General features: G+C 33.5%; 1 long non-coding RNA gene across 7 annotated transcripts; it reads right to left on the reverse strand.

Moving 5' to 3' along the window:
- Positions 1–1,572: 1,572 nt before the first annotated feature.
- On the reverse strand, positions 1,573–8,766 carry LOC103839571. 7 transcript variants are annotated; one of them, XR_004451790.1, is made up of 9 exons: positions 8,563–8,766; positions 5,389–8,456; positions 5,048–5,268; positions 4,866–4,976; positions 4,713–4,790; positions 4,023–4,177; positions 3,761–3,900; positions 3,083–3,209; positions 1,573–3,013 (listed from the first exon to the last, which is right to left on the reverse strand). It is a non-coding gene; the product is annotated as an uncharacterized LOC103839571 (long non-coding RNA). The 7 variants fall into 7 exon arrangements; XR_627404.3 differs by lacking the exon at positions 8,563–8,766 and having other exon boundaries at positions 1,573–2,418; positions 2,760–3,013; positions 3,766–3,900; positions 5,389–5,764; XR_627398.3 differs by lacking the exon at positions 8,563–8,766 and having other exon boundaries at positions 1,573–2,418; positions 2,760–3,013; positions 5,389–5,763.
- Between the last annotated feature and the right edge of the window lie 3,672 nt (positions 8,767–12,438).

Raw genomic sequence — 12,438 nt, forward strand, 5'->3', positions numbered from 1 at the left:
TGAAGCTCTCTATTTTGGTGCAGGATCTAGATGTGTTATAATTTTTTGTCATCAACTTAAATAGATTCGATTAAGACTCTGCTAAAGGTGTTTTTATTAAAACTTCGATTTATAGAGGTTGGAAAGTTGAGCGTTTTGTTGTTTAAACAACAAATGCTACACAGTTGAAGTGTTGAAAAAATCAATATTATTAATTCAGAATCATTGCTATATTTTACCCCTACAATTCCCTGGCATATTATTTCTTGGGAAATTAGGTGGTATAACCAAACAAAAATCCCTAATTCATTATATAACCAAAATCATCCTCTTTCTCCTCTTCTCTCTTCCTATCTCTCTCTAACCTCTTTCTACAAAACTAATTTAACTTTTTTTTATGGTTATATCACAAATAAGCCCTTACTTCTTTTGCTACTGGTTTTTCAAAAAAAATTATATCCTTCATTAATGGTATAATGGTAATTTGGTTAGTGGACTTACATTAATCTAAAGCTAATATACGTAACTGCCTTTGTTAGTGGGTTATTATAACCGTTTGAGTTAAGCCTAAGGGATGACCAATGCGGCTACTCCCCCTTTATTCTGCACTATACGGCTAGGGTTATCAATCTATTGAAATTTAATTGCAGGATCTACATTTTTTTTTTACAAACTTGGATCTACATTAATCTTTATTAGTCACATCTTTTATGAGTTTATTTTAAACTGTAATAATAAAAATAAAATTAATATAAAATAATTACCATTTTATATAAAATATGTAAAAATTCAAAAAATTATAGATTATATAAATCTCGCGCTTTGAAAAGCGCGGATCAAAATCTAGTACCTATTGATTCTGTTTCATGTTTTTTTAATTATTCACTTTATTGTTTGGCCAATTTAGATAATTTAAAAATTTGGAATCGCAAATTTGTAATACCTAAGCTATTCATTCTCTCTAATATTTATTTATTTATTCTTAACCAAAAACATGATTATTCTTTTTTAAACGGACCTTATAAATCTAATTATAAGTTGCATGAAAACTCGTTGATACGTTTTGGAATTGGAATTTTTGGAAATGTATTAGAAATGAGTTTTTCTGAAAATTTCATTTTGAAAACATGATAGTAATTTGCATCTTTCTTTATTTCAGAAACTCATAATTATACTTTTGAAACATTGATATCTTATGTTTTTCATTTGAACGGTGGTGAAGTAATTCAATGGTGCTCCAAGGGAAACAAGTCTCGTCTTCTTACTTGTAATTTTTTCTCCAAGTATCTGTCTGGAGAGAAAGAAGAAGAAGAAGAAACTGAAGTACATATCTCCGATGATTCTTCGTCTGAGGAAGAAGACGATCTAATAAATCCTGTCATCATTCCGCTTGCAACAAAACCCAAAAAACTCCAGGACGTAGGGAAAACGTTATTTATAAGCTATAACTGTAAAGAAAGATACAGTAAGAGTAGACGTGTCAAACAGAAAATGGTTATTCGGATTCTTATCAATTTTGAAAATTTTGAGGTTCAATTGTTATTGGTTCATTGATTTTAACAATCTTATTAAAGTCTTTTGTTATTGGTTTGAATTTTTTTTTAATTCATTAAAAAAATTTGTTATTCAAAAAGTGTAGTTATTATGGATTCTTTAATTCTAACTAAATCTATTGTTATTAGGAGATGAATTTTTTTATGTTTACTCTTAAGACATAACTTTCAAAATATCTTGTGTATCCAAGAGATTTATAAAATCTATCTGATAGAAAAGCCTAGAAAACAAATATCTTTTGCACCTTCAACCCAAATTAAATGTCCAAAATTATAATTCATTACATTTTATACAATTACATTTTTGAATTTATAATTATATTTTATTGTTTAATCATTAAAAAAATTATATAATTTTTGAATTATACGTTTTTGAGTTCGAACTTTTCGATATTTTTTTCTCAAAATCTTTTTTCTATATAATTTTTTGAAAACAAATTGGATTTTTTTTTTCAAAATTTTATTTTGAAATTCGAAAAAAAATTGAAATTATTTTTAGAATCATCCTAGGAAATTTCTCAATCATATATTTAATTTACAAAATAAATGATAGAAAATAAATAATATAAATTAATGAAATATCAATCTAGAAAAGTTACAATTAAATTTTGTAAGTTAGTGTATATATATATTCTTAATCCACAAAACTTTTAAGATCTATCAACATTTAAAATTCACAAAATCTACACAAATTGATATTTTGTAAACCCCCTAAATTGTACAGCAAGAGGGGAAGAAACAAGAGTAAGACGTGTCATACAAAATAATAAAGCGTGTGGCTTCGAACACTGGAATTAAGAGCAGGACGTTACCGGGTCAACAACTTACCCCGTTCCCCGTACTGTAGATCCACCCTTGCTACACCATTGGTTTCGAAGAAAAGTCACTGCACGTGTGCTGTTAGTTCTCGAAATCGTTTTTTCTTTTTGTCACGAAGTTCTCGAAATCAAATTATTGCATATATATATATAGAAATTAATCTACAGTTGATAAAATCAATTCAATAATTATATATACAATGACTTGATTGTGTTTTTTCTATCACATATAAATCTAAAGTTGATAAAATCAATTCAATAACCATATAATGACATGATTGTGATTTTTCTAGGATGGAGAAAGCGTTAGACCAGGAACCAAGAAAAGCAGAATTGGACCAAAGAAATTAATAAGGAGTTGGATTTATTTCCGTTTAAAGAGTTGAATGCTAAACTGTTAAAAACTTACATGGAGGAGGAGAGTTTCTCGAAACAGAGAAGTCGCCAATTGTGGCTGTCACTAGGAGATGCAAACACGGGGTATTTTCATGCTTCAGCAAGAGTCAGAAAGTCCAAAAACAGACTGACGGTCATGGAAGACGAGGATGGCTTGCCTGTTTATGAGGAAGAGGGTATCTCAGAGGTCATATGTAGCTACTACTCTAGACTCTTTACATCTATCCCCTCAGGCGGTCTTCATATAGTTCAGGATGCGCTTGCTCCCTGTATAACTGAGAAACAGAATGAGATGTTGATTGAAAACCCGACCAGCAAGGAGATTAAGGAAGCTACCTTCGCCATCCACCCAGACAAAGCTCCGGGTCCGGATGGCTTCTCTGCTGCTTTCTTCCAGTCAAACTGGGAGATAACTGGCCCTGCTATCATCCAAGAAATTCAACAATTCTTCTCCACGGGAGTCCTGCCAGATTCAGTGAACCATACTTATGTTAGGTTGATCCCCAAGAATGTGGAAGCAAAGAGAGTAGAGGACTATCGCCCGATAGCTCTGTGCAACATATACTATAAAATTATTTCTAAACTACTTTCTTTACGGCTGAAGAAGGTCCTCAACTCTCTTATTTCATAGAACCAATCAGCCTTCATCCCGGGAAGATCTATCACAGACAACGTCCTGATTACACATGAAGTACTTCAGTATCTAAAGACCTCTAGAGCTACAAAACATTGCTATATGGCAGTCAAGACTGATATGTCTAAGGCCTATGATAGAATCGAATGGAGCTTCATGGAACAAGTTCTCTCAAGATTTGGTTTTCACAGCAAATGGATTCATTGGATAATGGAATGTCTGACTACAGTCTCATACTCCTATCTGATCAATGATCATGTCTATGGGCGAGTTCGACCTAGCAGAGGGATCAGACAAGGCGATCCTCTGTCTCCCTATCCGTTCATTTTGTGCGGGGAGGTCTTATCAGGTTTATGCAAAAATGCAGCTAAGGAAGGTACCTTACAAGGCGTTAGAGTGGCAAGAGGATGTCCGAGAGTGAACCATCTGCTGTTTGCAGACGACACTATGTTCTTCTGCCCTGCATCCTCCGAATCCAGTAGAAGCCTATTAAAAGTACTCTCGCAGTATGAAGCTGCCTCTGGACAACAGATTAGCAAAAGCAAATCAGCTATCACCTTTTCAAAATGTACCCCCGCGGCGATGAAGGAAGAGGCTAAATCAATTCTTGGAATCTCTAAGGAAGGAGGGGAAGGAAAGTACCTTGGAGCTCCGAAACACTTTGGCCGTCGGAAGCGTGATCTATTTACATCCATTGTAGATAGAATACGGCAACGAGCTGTGAGTTGGTCCACAAGGTGTTTATCAAAGGCTGGGAAATTAACAATGCTCAAGGCGGTGCTCTCTGCCATTCCCACCTACACAATGTCATGCTTTGAGCTTCCGGTCAGTATGTACAAAAGAATCCAATCCGCACTCATACGATTCTGGTGGGATGGTCCAAACAATAAAAGAAAAATGAGTTGGGTAGCATGGAGCCGAGTAACCAAATCAAAAGCTGAAGGAGGACTTGGAATTAGGGATATACAACTTTTTAACCAAGCCCTCCTGGCTAAGATTGCCTGGAGAATCATCACGGTGCCAAACTGCCTTCTAGCTAGAATCCTAACAGGCAAGTACTGTCACAAGCAGAGCTTCCTAGATGTAACACTACCGCAGTATGTTCTCACGGTTGGAGGGGGATTCTACATGGAAGAAACCTCCTAAAGGAAAATCTAGGCAAGGCTATTGGGAATGGGGCCTCTACAAGAGTGTGGAAAGATTCATGGATCTCTCTATCTGCTCAGATCAAACCGCATGGACCTCTACAGGAAGAAGCTCTAGACCTACGTGTATCTGACCTTCTTACAGATGATTTGAAGTGGAACACACAGAGAATAGGAAGGTTCTTACCTGAGTTTGCTGAGCAAATCCAGTGTCTGAAACCAAGCTTGAGAGGGTCGGAAGATAGCTATATCTGGCAACCTCTACCTTCAGGGATTTATTCAACACGTTCTGGTTATAACTCGGTGGCAACTAACAATCAAGAGCGTATTAGAGATCTACCTGCTGGGGAATTTGATTGGATCAGAGATGTATGGAAGACTTCTTGTTCCCCAAAAATGAAAGTCTTTATTTGGTCAGTCATCCAGGACGCCCTACCCCTGGGGGAGAAACCTACAGAGAAGAGGCATTATCGCAAATGTCAATTGTCCAAGATGCAATGAGGTGGAATCAGCACTTCATACCTTCTTTCTCTGTCCGTTTGCAAAGAAAGTCTGGGAATGTATCCCACTGCGAGAAACAGTTCACATAGCTGTCACAGACACTTTCAAAAAGGCAACAACTCGATTTAGATCAGCAGTCTGTCTACCACCAACTGGAGTTTCAAAAGCTATCTTTCCGTGGGTATGTTGGACGATTTGGAAGGCACGAAACCTTCTGGTATTTGAAGGAAAAAGCGCAACTCCTGTCGAAACAGCAACAAAGGGTATGGCGTTAGCAAGAGAATGGGAAAAGGCTCAGATCCTCACACCTCTAGGGCAGAATCACCATCCATCAACACGAGTGAACAAGGTAATGGCAATACCTCAACTGGATCCCCAAATCTCTGTTTGCAAAACAGATGCTGCGTGGGATGAGACTCGATACAGAGCTGGCCTCGCTTGGACATTTAGCAGAACTCCCGAGACGGCGGAACGACAAGGAGCAGTGGTCCAGAACTTTGTAAACTCCCCTTTGATCGCCGAGGCGCTAGCGGTTCGAGAGGGCCTCTTCATGGCTGCAAATCAAGGGATCTCGAATCTCTGGATGTGCTCCGACAATCTAACGCTCATTGGAGCAATCAACAACAAGACACAGAGGAAGGAATTGCTTGGAATCGTCAAGGATATTCATGATCTTTCTTCTGTATTTGTTTCAATCAGTTTTTTTCATATTGGTAGAAGGGATAACGATGAAGCGGATACTCTGGCAAAGACCGCTCTGAGAAACTCCCTAATGTAATGGATCCCTATGGGCTGGACCTCTTTTGGACCTTTTAATTAATGAAGTATCTTTGTGACCAAAAAAAAAAAAAGAGAAAGCTAACAAGAGATATAAATATATGAATTCTATTTTTATAAGAACTAGGGGTATAACCTTCGCGCGCAAACACGAGATCGTGGATATAGTTGTTTCTCTAGCTAAATATGTGGAGGTGATGCCCTGTTTTGCTGTAGTCTTTAATTTTGTACGATTTATACTGTAATAGGATTGGAGTGGGATGATGAAGTGGGGTAACTTTTTTGTGTTTGGTGTCGTGAATCAAGTAAAATATGCCTGATCTAAATAATTAGAATACTTGCTGAACATGTTATATTTAAAAATGTGATTGTTATTTATATGGAAATCATTAAATCATTGTTTTTCTTGCAACACACGCAATACAAACTAATTAGTGTATTTGTTTCCTCTTAAAATGATTGTTTTAGTCTTCTTTTGTGTGAGTATTCCCATGAGTTCTATGACAAATCTAGAAGTTGAGGAATGCGATGGTCTTTGAAAATGTCCAATATAATCCCATTTCAATCATTTCAAAAGCAGAGGAAGAGGCTGACATTTGGTTTGCTACCAATAGCCCCTCGGGAGGTGTTGAAAGAAGGAAGACGAATGTTGTTCAGCTCGTCGGGGTTGGCAAAGTCCTCCTCTTCTCACTTATAGATTTATTAGTTTTTCCTGCTCTGGTTATCTTGCTCGCCTAGTTACTCATGAGATTTTTTCTTCTTTTAAAAGTTATTTAGAACTCAGCGGTGTGATTTAACCCAACAAGGTTATTTAAAAGACAGAAGTGAGCCTTAGGCCAGCAAACGTTGTAGTTTATTCCTTTTGCGATGTGGATGTAATGTGTATTTAAGCATGAACCAAACCAGACGTTTATTGTGAAAAATTACAAATACCCGTCAAGGTTCCCTTTATTAATGTTGCCAAATTACTACACTCCTACTGGAAGCTTGATTGAAGGTAACTAAAAAATCAAAAAAAAAAAACTTAAAACATAGGAAAAGAGTAGTAGCTGTAGCTTATTCCAGAGCTTGTAGAACAGGGAAGCAAATCTAAGTGGGAACAAAGGTTTGCTGAACTTGCTAGGATAACACACGTGGGCGGTTGCGGCTCGTCTATTCGGCTCCAAAGTTTAGTGGTATTGGTGGGGATCAACTTTCACTATGTTTGGAGTCTCATCACCAGAATGCGTGCAGAAGCGTGTGGTTCCTTAGATTGGAGATCCAGCTGAGGAGGGATGCTGGCTGCTGCTGCTTTCCCCTTGAAACAAAGTTGGTCACGTGGGTCATTTTTGTTTAACCGGGTTACAATGTATTCGTACCTCACGTAGCCTACCTCTGACTTAGTTTTAGGAACAAATATCATCACTGATTGCAGACACTGTGAAGGTCCGGTGTCTGGGAGTGAAATTATAGGGCGTTATCCGAATTTGGAAAAGGTACTGCTGCCCATCAAGATCCGCGAGGCAGCTTAAAAGCTCATACCCTCCACTGCCATTAACCTGTCGCAGTTGTAAAAGTTTTTAAATGACAATAACCATGAACAGGTGAGAAGCAAGATATTAAATAAGTGTAACTATGGAAGTTGACCTCCTCAAGAGCGACTGTGGTTACATTTCTTTTTGTCATCTTGGACTCAAAGACAACAAACGTATTACGTTTCATGGCCATCGTCAACAGCCAACTCAAAGTGATACATGAGGAGTTTACGTTTACGTCCAAGTCTTATTTAAACTTTGAATATGGTTATAGGTATGAATATGTAAGACTCTTTGTTACCTTAAAACCCCGGTGATCTTGGGTGATACACATTTGTTGCGGTATAGTGCACTCCATGATTTGTCCAACTTCCTGCTGCAACCGGTGCAAGAAACGTACGGCCCACCATTCTGTTGTAGCACACTTCCAAGCTTTAAAAAGGAAGTTAGCTTTCTGGGTCTTTACGGTGTCAATGGAGAAAAAGTAGCTGAGACAAGTTTCATTTTTATAGTCAAGAAATGATAGAAAATAGAGTTTTGGAAACCTGGTTGTTTGACTTGGCTATGTACGTGTGGAGGCCTGCTATTGAAACATGTACGTGGGAAAGCCTTTGTTGGTGCAACACCCAAGATGCGTCCAAAGATATATTTTAGCAAGCATGCCATATAATAGCTAATATTGATTGGACAATAGACAGCAGAAGCAATGTACAAATGAAACGCAGTTAGGTATCTAAGCGTGGGTTAAAAAAGTAGAATAATATGGTGGTGCTCCGTTTGCATAACACTTTAGACTGACCTATTGGTGAAAGCTTCGATGGCAAGGATGTTGGTGTCCAAATAAAATTTGGTCGCTGGGGTGGAGTTCAAATAGAGATTACCTAACATGACCGAGTGTGCATTAGTGAGTGAGTTTCACACGTAGCTAGTAATATATTTGCATAGAAAAGATTGACCATCTGTATATGCACAATGTAAAATATATATAGGTGACCGTACCTCCAAAAACTTTGGGATTTGGAAGACGAAAGGGCTATCCGTTATCTTGTACATATTAGTACAACGTCCAACTTCGAAACCACCAACTTTCACAATGGCACCTGATCGTAAAGCTCCATGGTATTCATTAGGACGTGCAGCTAGAATTCATGGATCAACAGGGAAAAAAGTATAAACCATTTGGGTTTCAATGTTGACGATCTGGTTATGAATTAATGATTTGGTGTTAGGGTTAGACGTTGTTACCTTTTCATCAAAGTGATACCCATGAATTATATGCTCTTCTGACGTCAGGTGAATCCTAGAATCGGAGAAAACGACCAACAATCTCCTGAGAAGAGCGGACAAGTCCAAGATCCTAAATCTGGCGGACGTAACAGCAACTGGAGCAGAGATAACATCACCGACAGACAGTCATCTTCGAATAAATGGCTAATGATTTCAACGGGGAGATTGTCAGAATGAGGATATGAAGCGTGAGTTTCTCTGTTGGAATTTCCACTATTTATTCTGGTGCAGCTCATCTTCATTATGTACCGCTTCCGCTCTTCATCTAATGAATGAATTCAGAATCCAGAGAGAAAGTGGAAAGGAAAGAGTTGAATGGAAATATTGCTTGCGGTTGGTAAGGGTGTAAGAGCATGTCTAATGGTTAGAGCCCTTGATGGATTCTAATGATTTGTTTAATTGTTAATTGTGTACTTTATGAGTTTTGAGCTCTTGTTTATGTAATTAACTAGGGATTAACCCGGGCTACGCCCGGGATTTTTATATTTTTCTAATTTAAGTTGTTAAATTATTTATATTTAGGTTATGATATATATTTATATAAATGTTAAGATGTATGTCATAATTAAAATTTATTTTTAAATTTTAACACGTTAAATTAACATATTTTTTACTATTTAAATATTTTTTGTAATTTTATTGGCTATCTAGTTATCATATTTAGCAAAACTATCTGTTGAGTGTTGGAATAAATGTTTTAGATATTTAATTAAACTGCAGAGTATTTTCGGATCGACCACATGCTCAACAATCGATCAATCCGTAAAAAAGATGGTAGATTTTCTTGGCGAGGTAATTACAATTTTAGCAAAAATATCTTTGATTTTCAAATTTAAGTATATAACTATTCTTTTGAATATTATTTTTTATTGTATTTTTTGACTAAATTATTGTATTATAATGTTTATGTAAATATTTTTTGTGATGTTTGAATTTGTGTTGTTCGTATACTTAACCTAGATGATATTGATGTTTAACCATTTGTTGTTTTTATTTTTTTTTAATCAGAAATTGTTTTTATTTAAAAAAATTATTCATATATAATATAATAGTTTAAGTTTGGAAGATTAATCTATATATATAAATTATGTATATTTTTTTAAAAATAATTTAAGATATTATATATTGAGTAACTGAATTTCTTATCTTGAAAATAAAATATTTATATTTTTGTCTTCATGTTATACTCACCAATCCATCATTGATATTTATAACTCAGTATCTTTTTAAAAAAACTCAGTTTTAAGTAATAAACGAATTTAATAAATTAAATTCATCACCTATAATGTTCTCTAAACTATATTTGAAAACTCTCTAAAATTATATTTTAAGCATAATATTACTATTATTTAATTTTAAGCATAATATATGCAAAACCAACTTAAATTATATTTACAATAGGACTATCCTAAACCGGTTAATAAACCAAAAACAATATTAAACCAACATGAACCAATACCTGATTCGGCGAGGAAGGAAGTGTTTCAGGATAAACGCTTGAATGATTATTAACTGTAATGGTTTGATCATGAAAGAGTTAGTATGAATATTAACAATTGTAAGAATACCTTTGAGTCTATGAAAAGCAATTCAATTCCCATGAATAAGTTTGGCTTTTGGAAGTTGCGGGTTTCCCAACAATGAATCCACCTAATAAAAAATTTGTTGTCATAAAAAATCTCATTCAAGGTCATTAAAGGTTTTTGGGACGGCAAAAGTTGATGGTGGAACCATTTTTTTGCTCGAGTGCTTTGAAGTTTTCCTTGATAGAGTGAGGTTGATATTGATAGAATAATGAGTTTTATAGGGACTTTCTTGATGTAAAACTATACATTTTTTTTGTCTAATGTGGTATTTCCATTTTTATATAATTTACTACCATTTTAAGATAGATGTACAGTTTAAGATAGATGTTTAAATCTTAATGTACTTTTTCCATTTTTTTAAATGTTTATTTCCATTTCTTATATTTTAATTTACGTAATATCTATATTTTATATTTTAAAATAGATATTTAAATCTTAATGTACTTTTTCCATTTTTTAAAATTGTGTATTTACTTATATTATATATTTTACATTTTTAGATAGATGTTTAATGCTTAATGAAGTTTTTCCATTTTTTTAAAAAATTGTGTATTTACTTATTATTATATATATAATTCATATATTATATATTTACATTATTTACTTATTATTTATTTTCCTGTATATGTATTTCCATTTCTTGTACTTTTTATTTACTTAATATTTCTATTTTACATTTTAAGATAGATGTTTAAATCTTAATGTACGTTTTTCATTTTTTTTTAAATTGTATATTTCCATTTGTTATACTTTTTATTTACTTAATATTTCTATTTTAAATTTTAAGATATATTTTTAAATCTTAATGTAATTTTCCATTTTTTAAATTGGGTATTTACTTATTTTTTTTTTTTATATTGTGTACTTCTATTTCTTATACTTTCTATTTACTAATAATTTTATATTTTAAGATAGATTTACATTTTAAGATAGATGTTTAAATACTAATGTACTTTTTCCATTTTTTTAAATTGTGTATTTCCTTTTCTTATACTTTCTATTTGCATAATATCTATATTTTACATTTTATGATAGATGTTTAAATCGTAATATACTTTTTCCATTGTTTTTAAGTTGTGTATTTCTTTTTCTTATACTTTTTATTTACTTAATATCTATATTTTACATTTTAAAATAGATGTTTAATATTTAATGTACTCTTTCCATTTTTTAAAAATTGTGCATTTACTTATTATTGTATATATAATTCGTATATTTATATATTTATAATATTTAATTATTATTTATTTTTCAATATATTGAGTATTTCTCTTTCTTATACTTTATATTTAGTTAATATCTATATTTTATATTTTAAGATAGATGTTTAAATCTTAATGTATTTTTCCATTTTTAATGTAAAACGGCAATGTTTAATAGAAGAACTTGGACAAATAGTCAAATAGTTATATTTATGTTTTTTTTAATATAAAATAGAACTTTTACATTATGGAGATAAGCCGTTTTTTTTAGTGAAAAATGGTAATCTTACATACAGTGTTCAAAAATTCGCCCTGTGCTGCCGTGTATACGGTAACAATACGCTGTGCGGCAAGTTAACGTAGCGAAATCCTCATGTGCGGCTTAGTATACAGGTTGCTTAAATACGGATGTATATACGGCAATATGCACCGCATATACGGCAATATGCACCGCATATACGGTACTGTATAAGCGTACGTTTAACTAAAGTTCCAATATGTTAAGTTGTTAACACTAAAGTTTCAATACATTAAATGAAGTTGAGTTAAAAACCCAAAAAAAAAACTGCGTCTATGTTACAGAGCGCTTCTACACCTTCACTCTGCCACTAATCCTATATTTCTACCAAAAGTATTGTTATGATTTATGTTCTCTTTTCTTGTTTAGTTATTTGATTTTAAAAACTTAGTTTTGAAAACTTTATATTCTCTTAGTATTAATATTATTTTATTTTCATGTTAATTATATATATATGTGTGTGTCCGCTTAGACCCCGTTTAGGCGTCCGCATATACAGCTATACGCTAGGCACTGGATCACCGCACAGCGAACGTATAGCGCATTTTAGAACACTGCTTACATATGTTTAATGTAGTTTTTCCATTTTTTTATGTTGTATGTTTACATTTTATTGTTATTTTTAAATGTAAAATGGTAATCTTACATATGTTTAATGTAGTATTTCCATTTTTTATGTTGTATGTTTACATATTATTTATTATTTTCGAAATTATACATAATGTTTTTTTTTACAAAATAGTAATGT

This window comes from Brassica rapa, chromosome A09 (assembly GCF_000309985.2).
Source record: "Brassica rapa cultivar Chiifu-401-42 chromosome A09, CAAS_Brap_v3.01, whole genome shotgun sequence".
Lineage (NCBI taxonomy): Eukaryota > Viridiplantae > Streptophyta > Magnoliopsida > Brassicales > Brassicaceae > Brassica > Brassica rapa.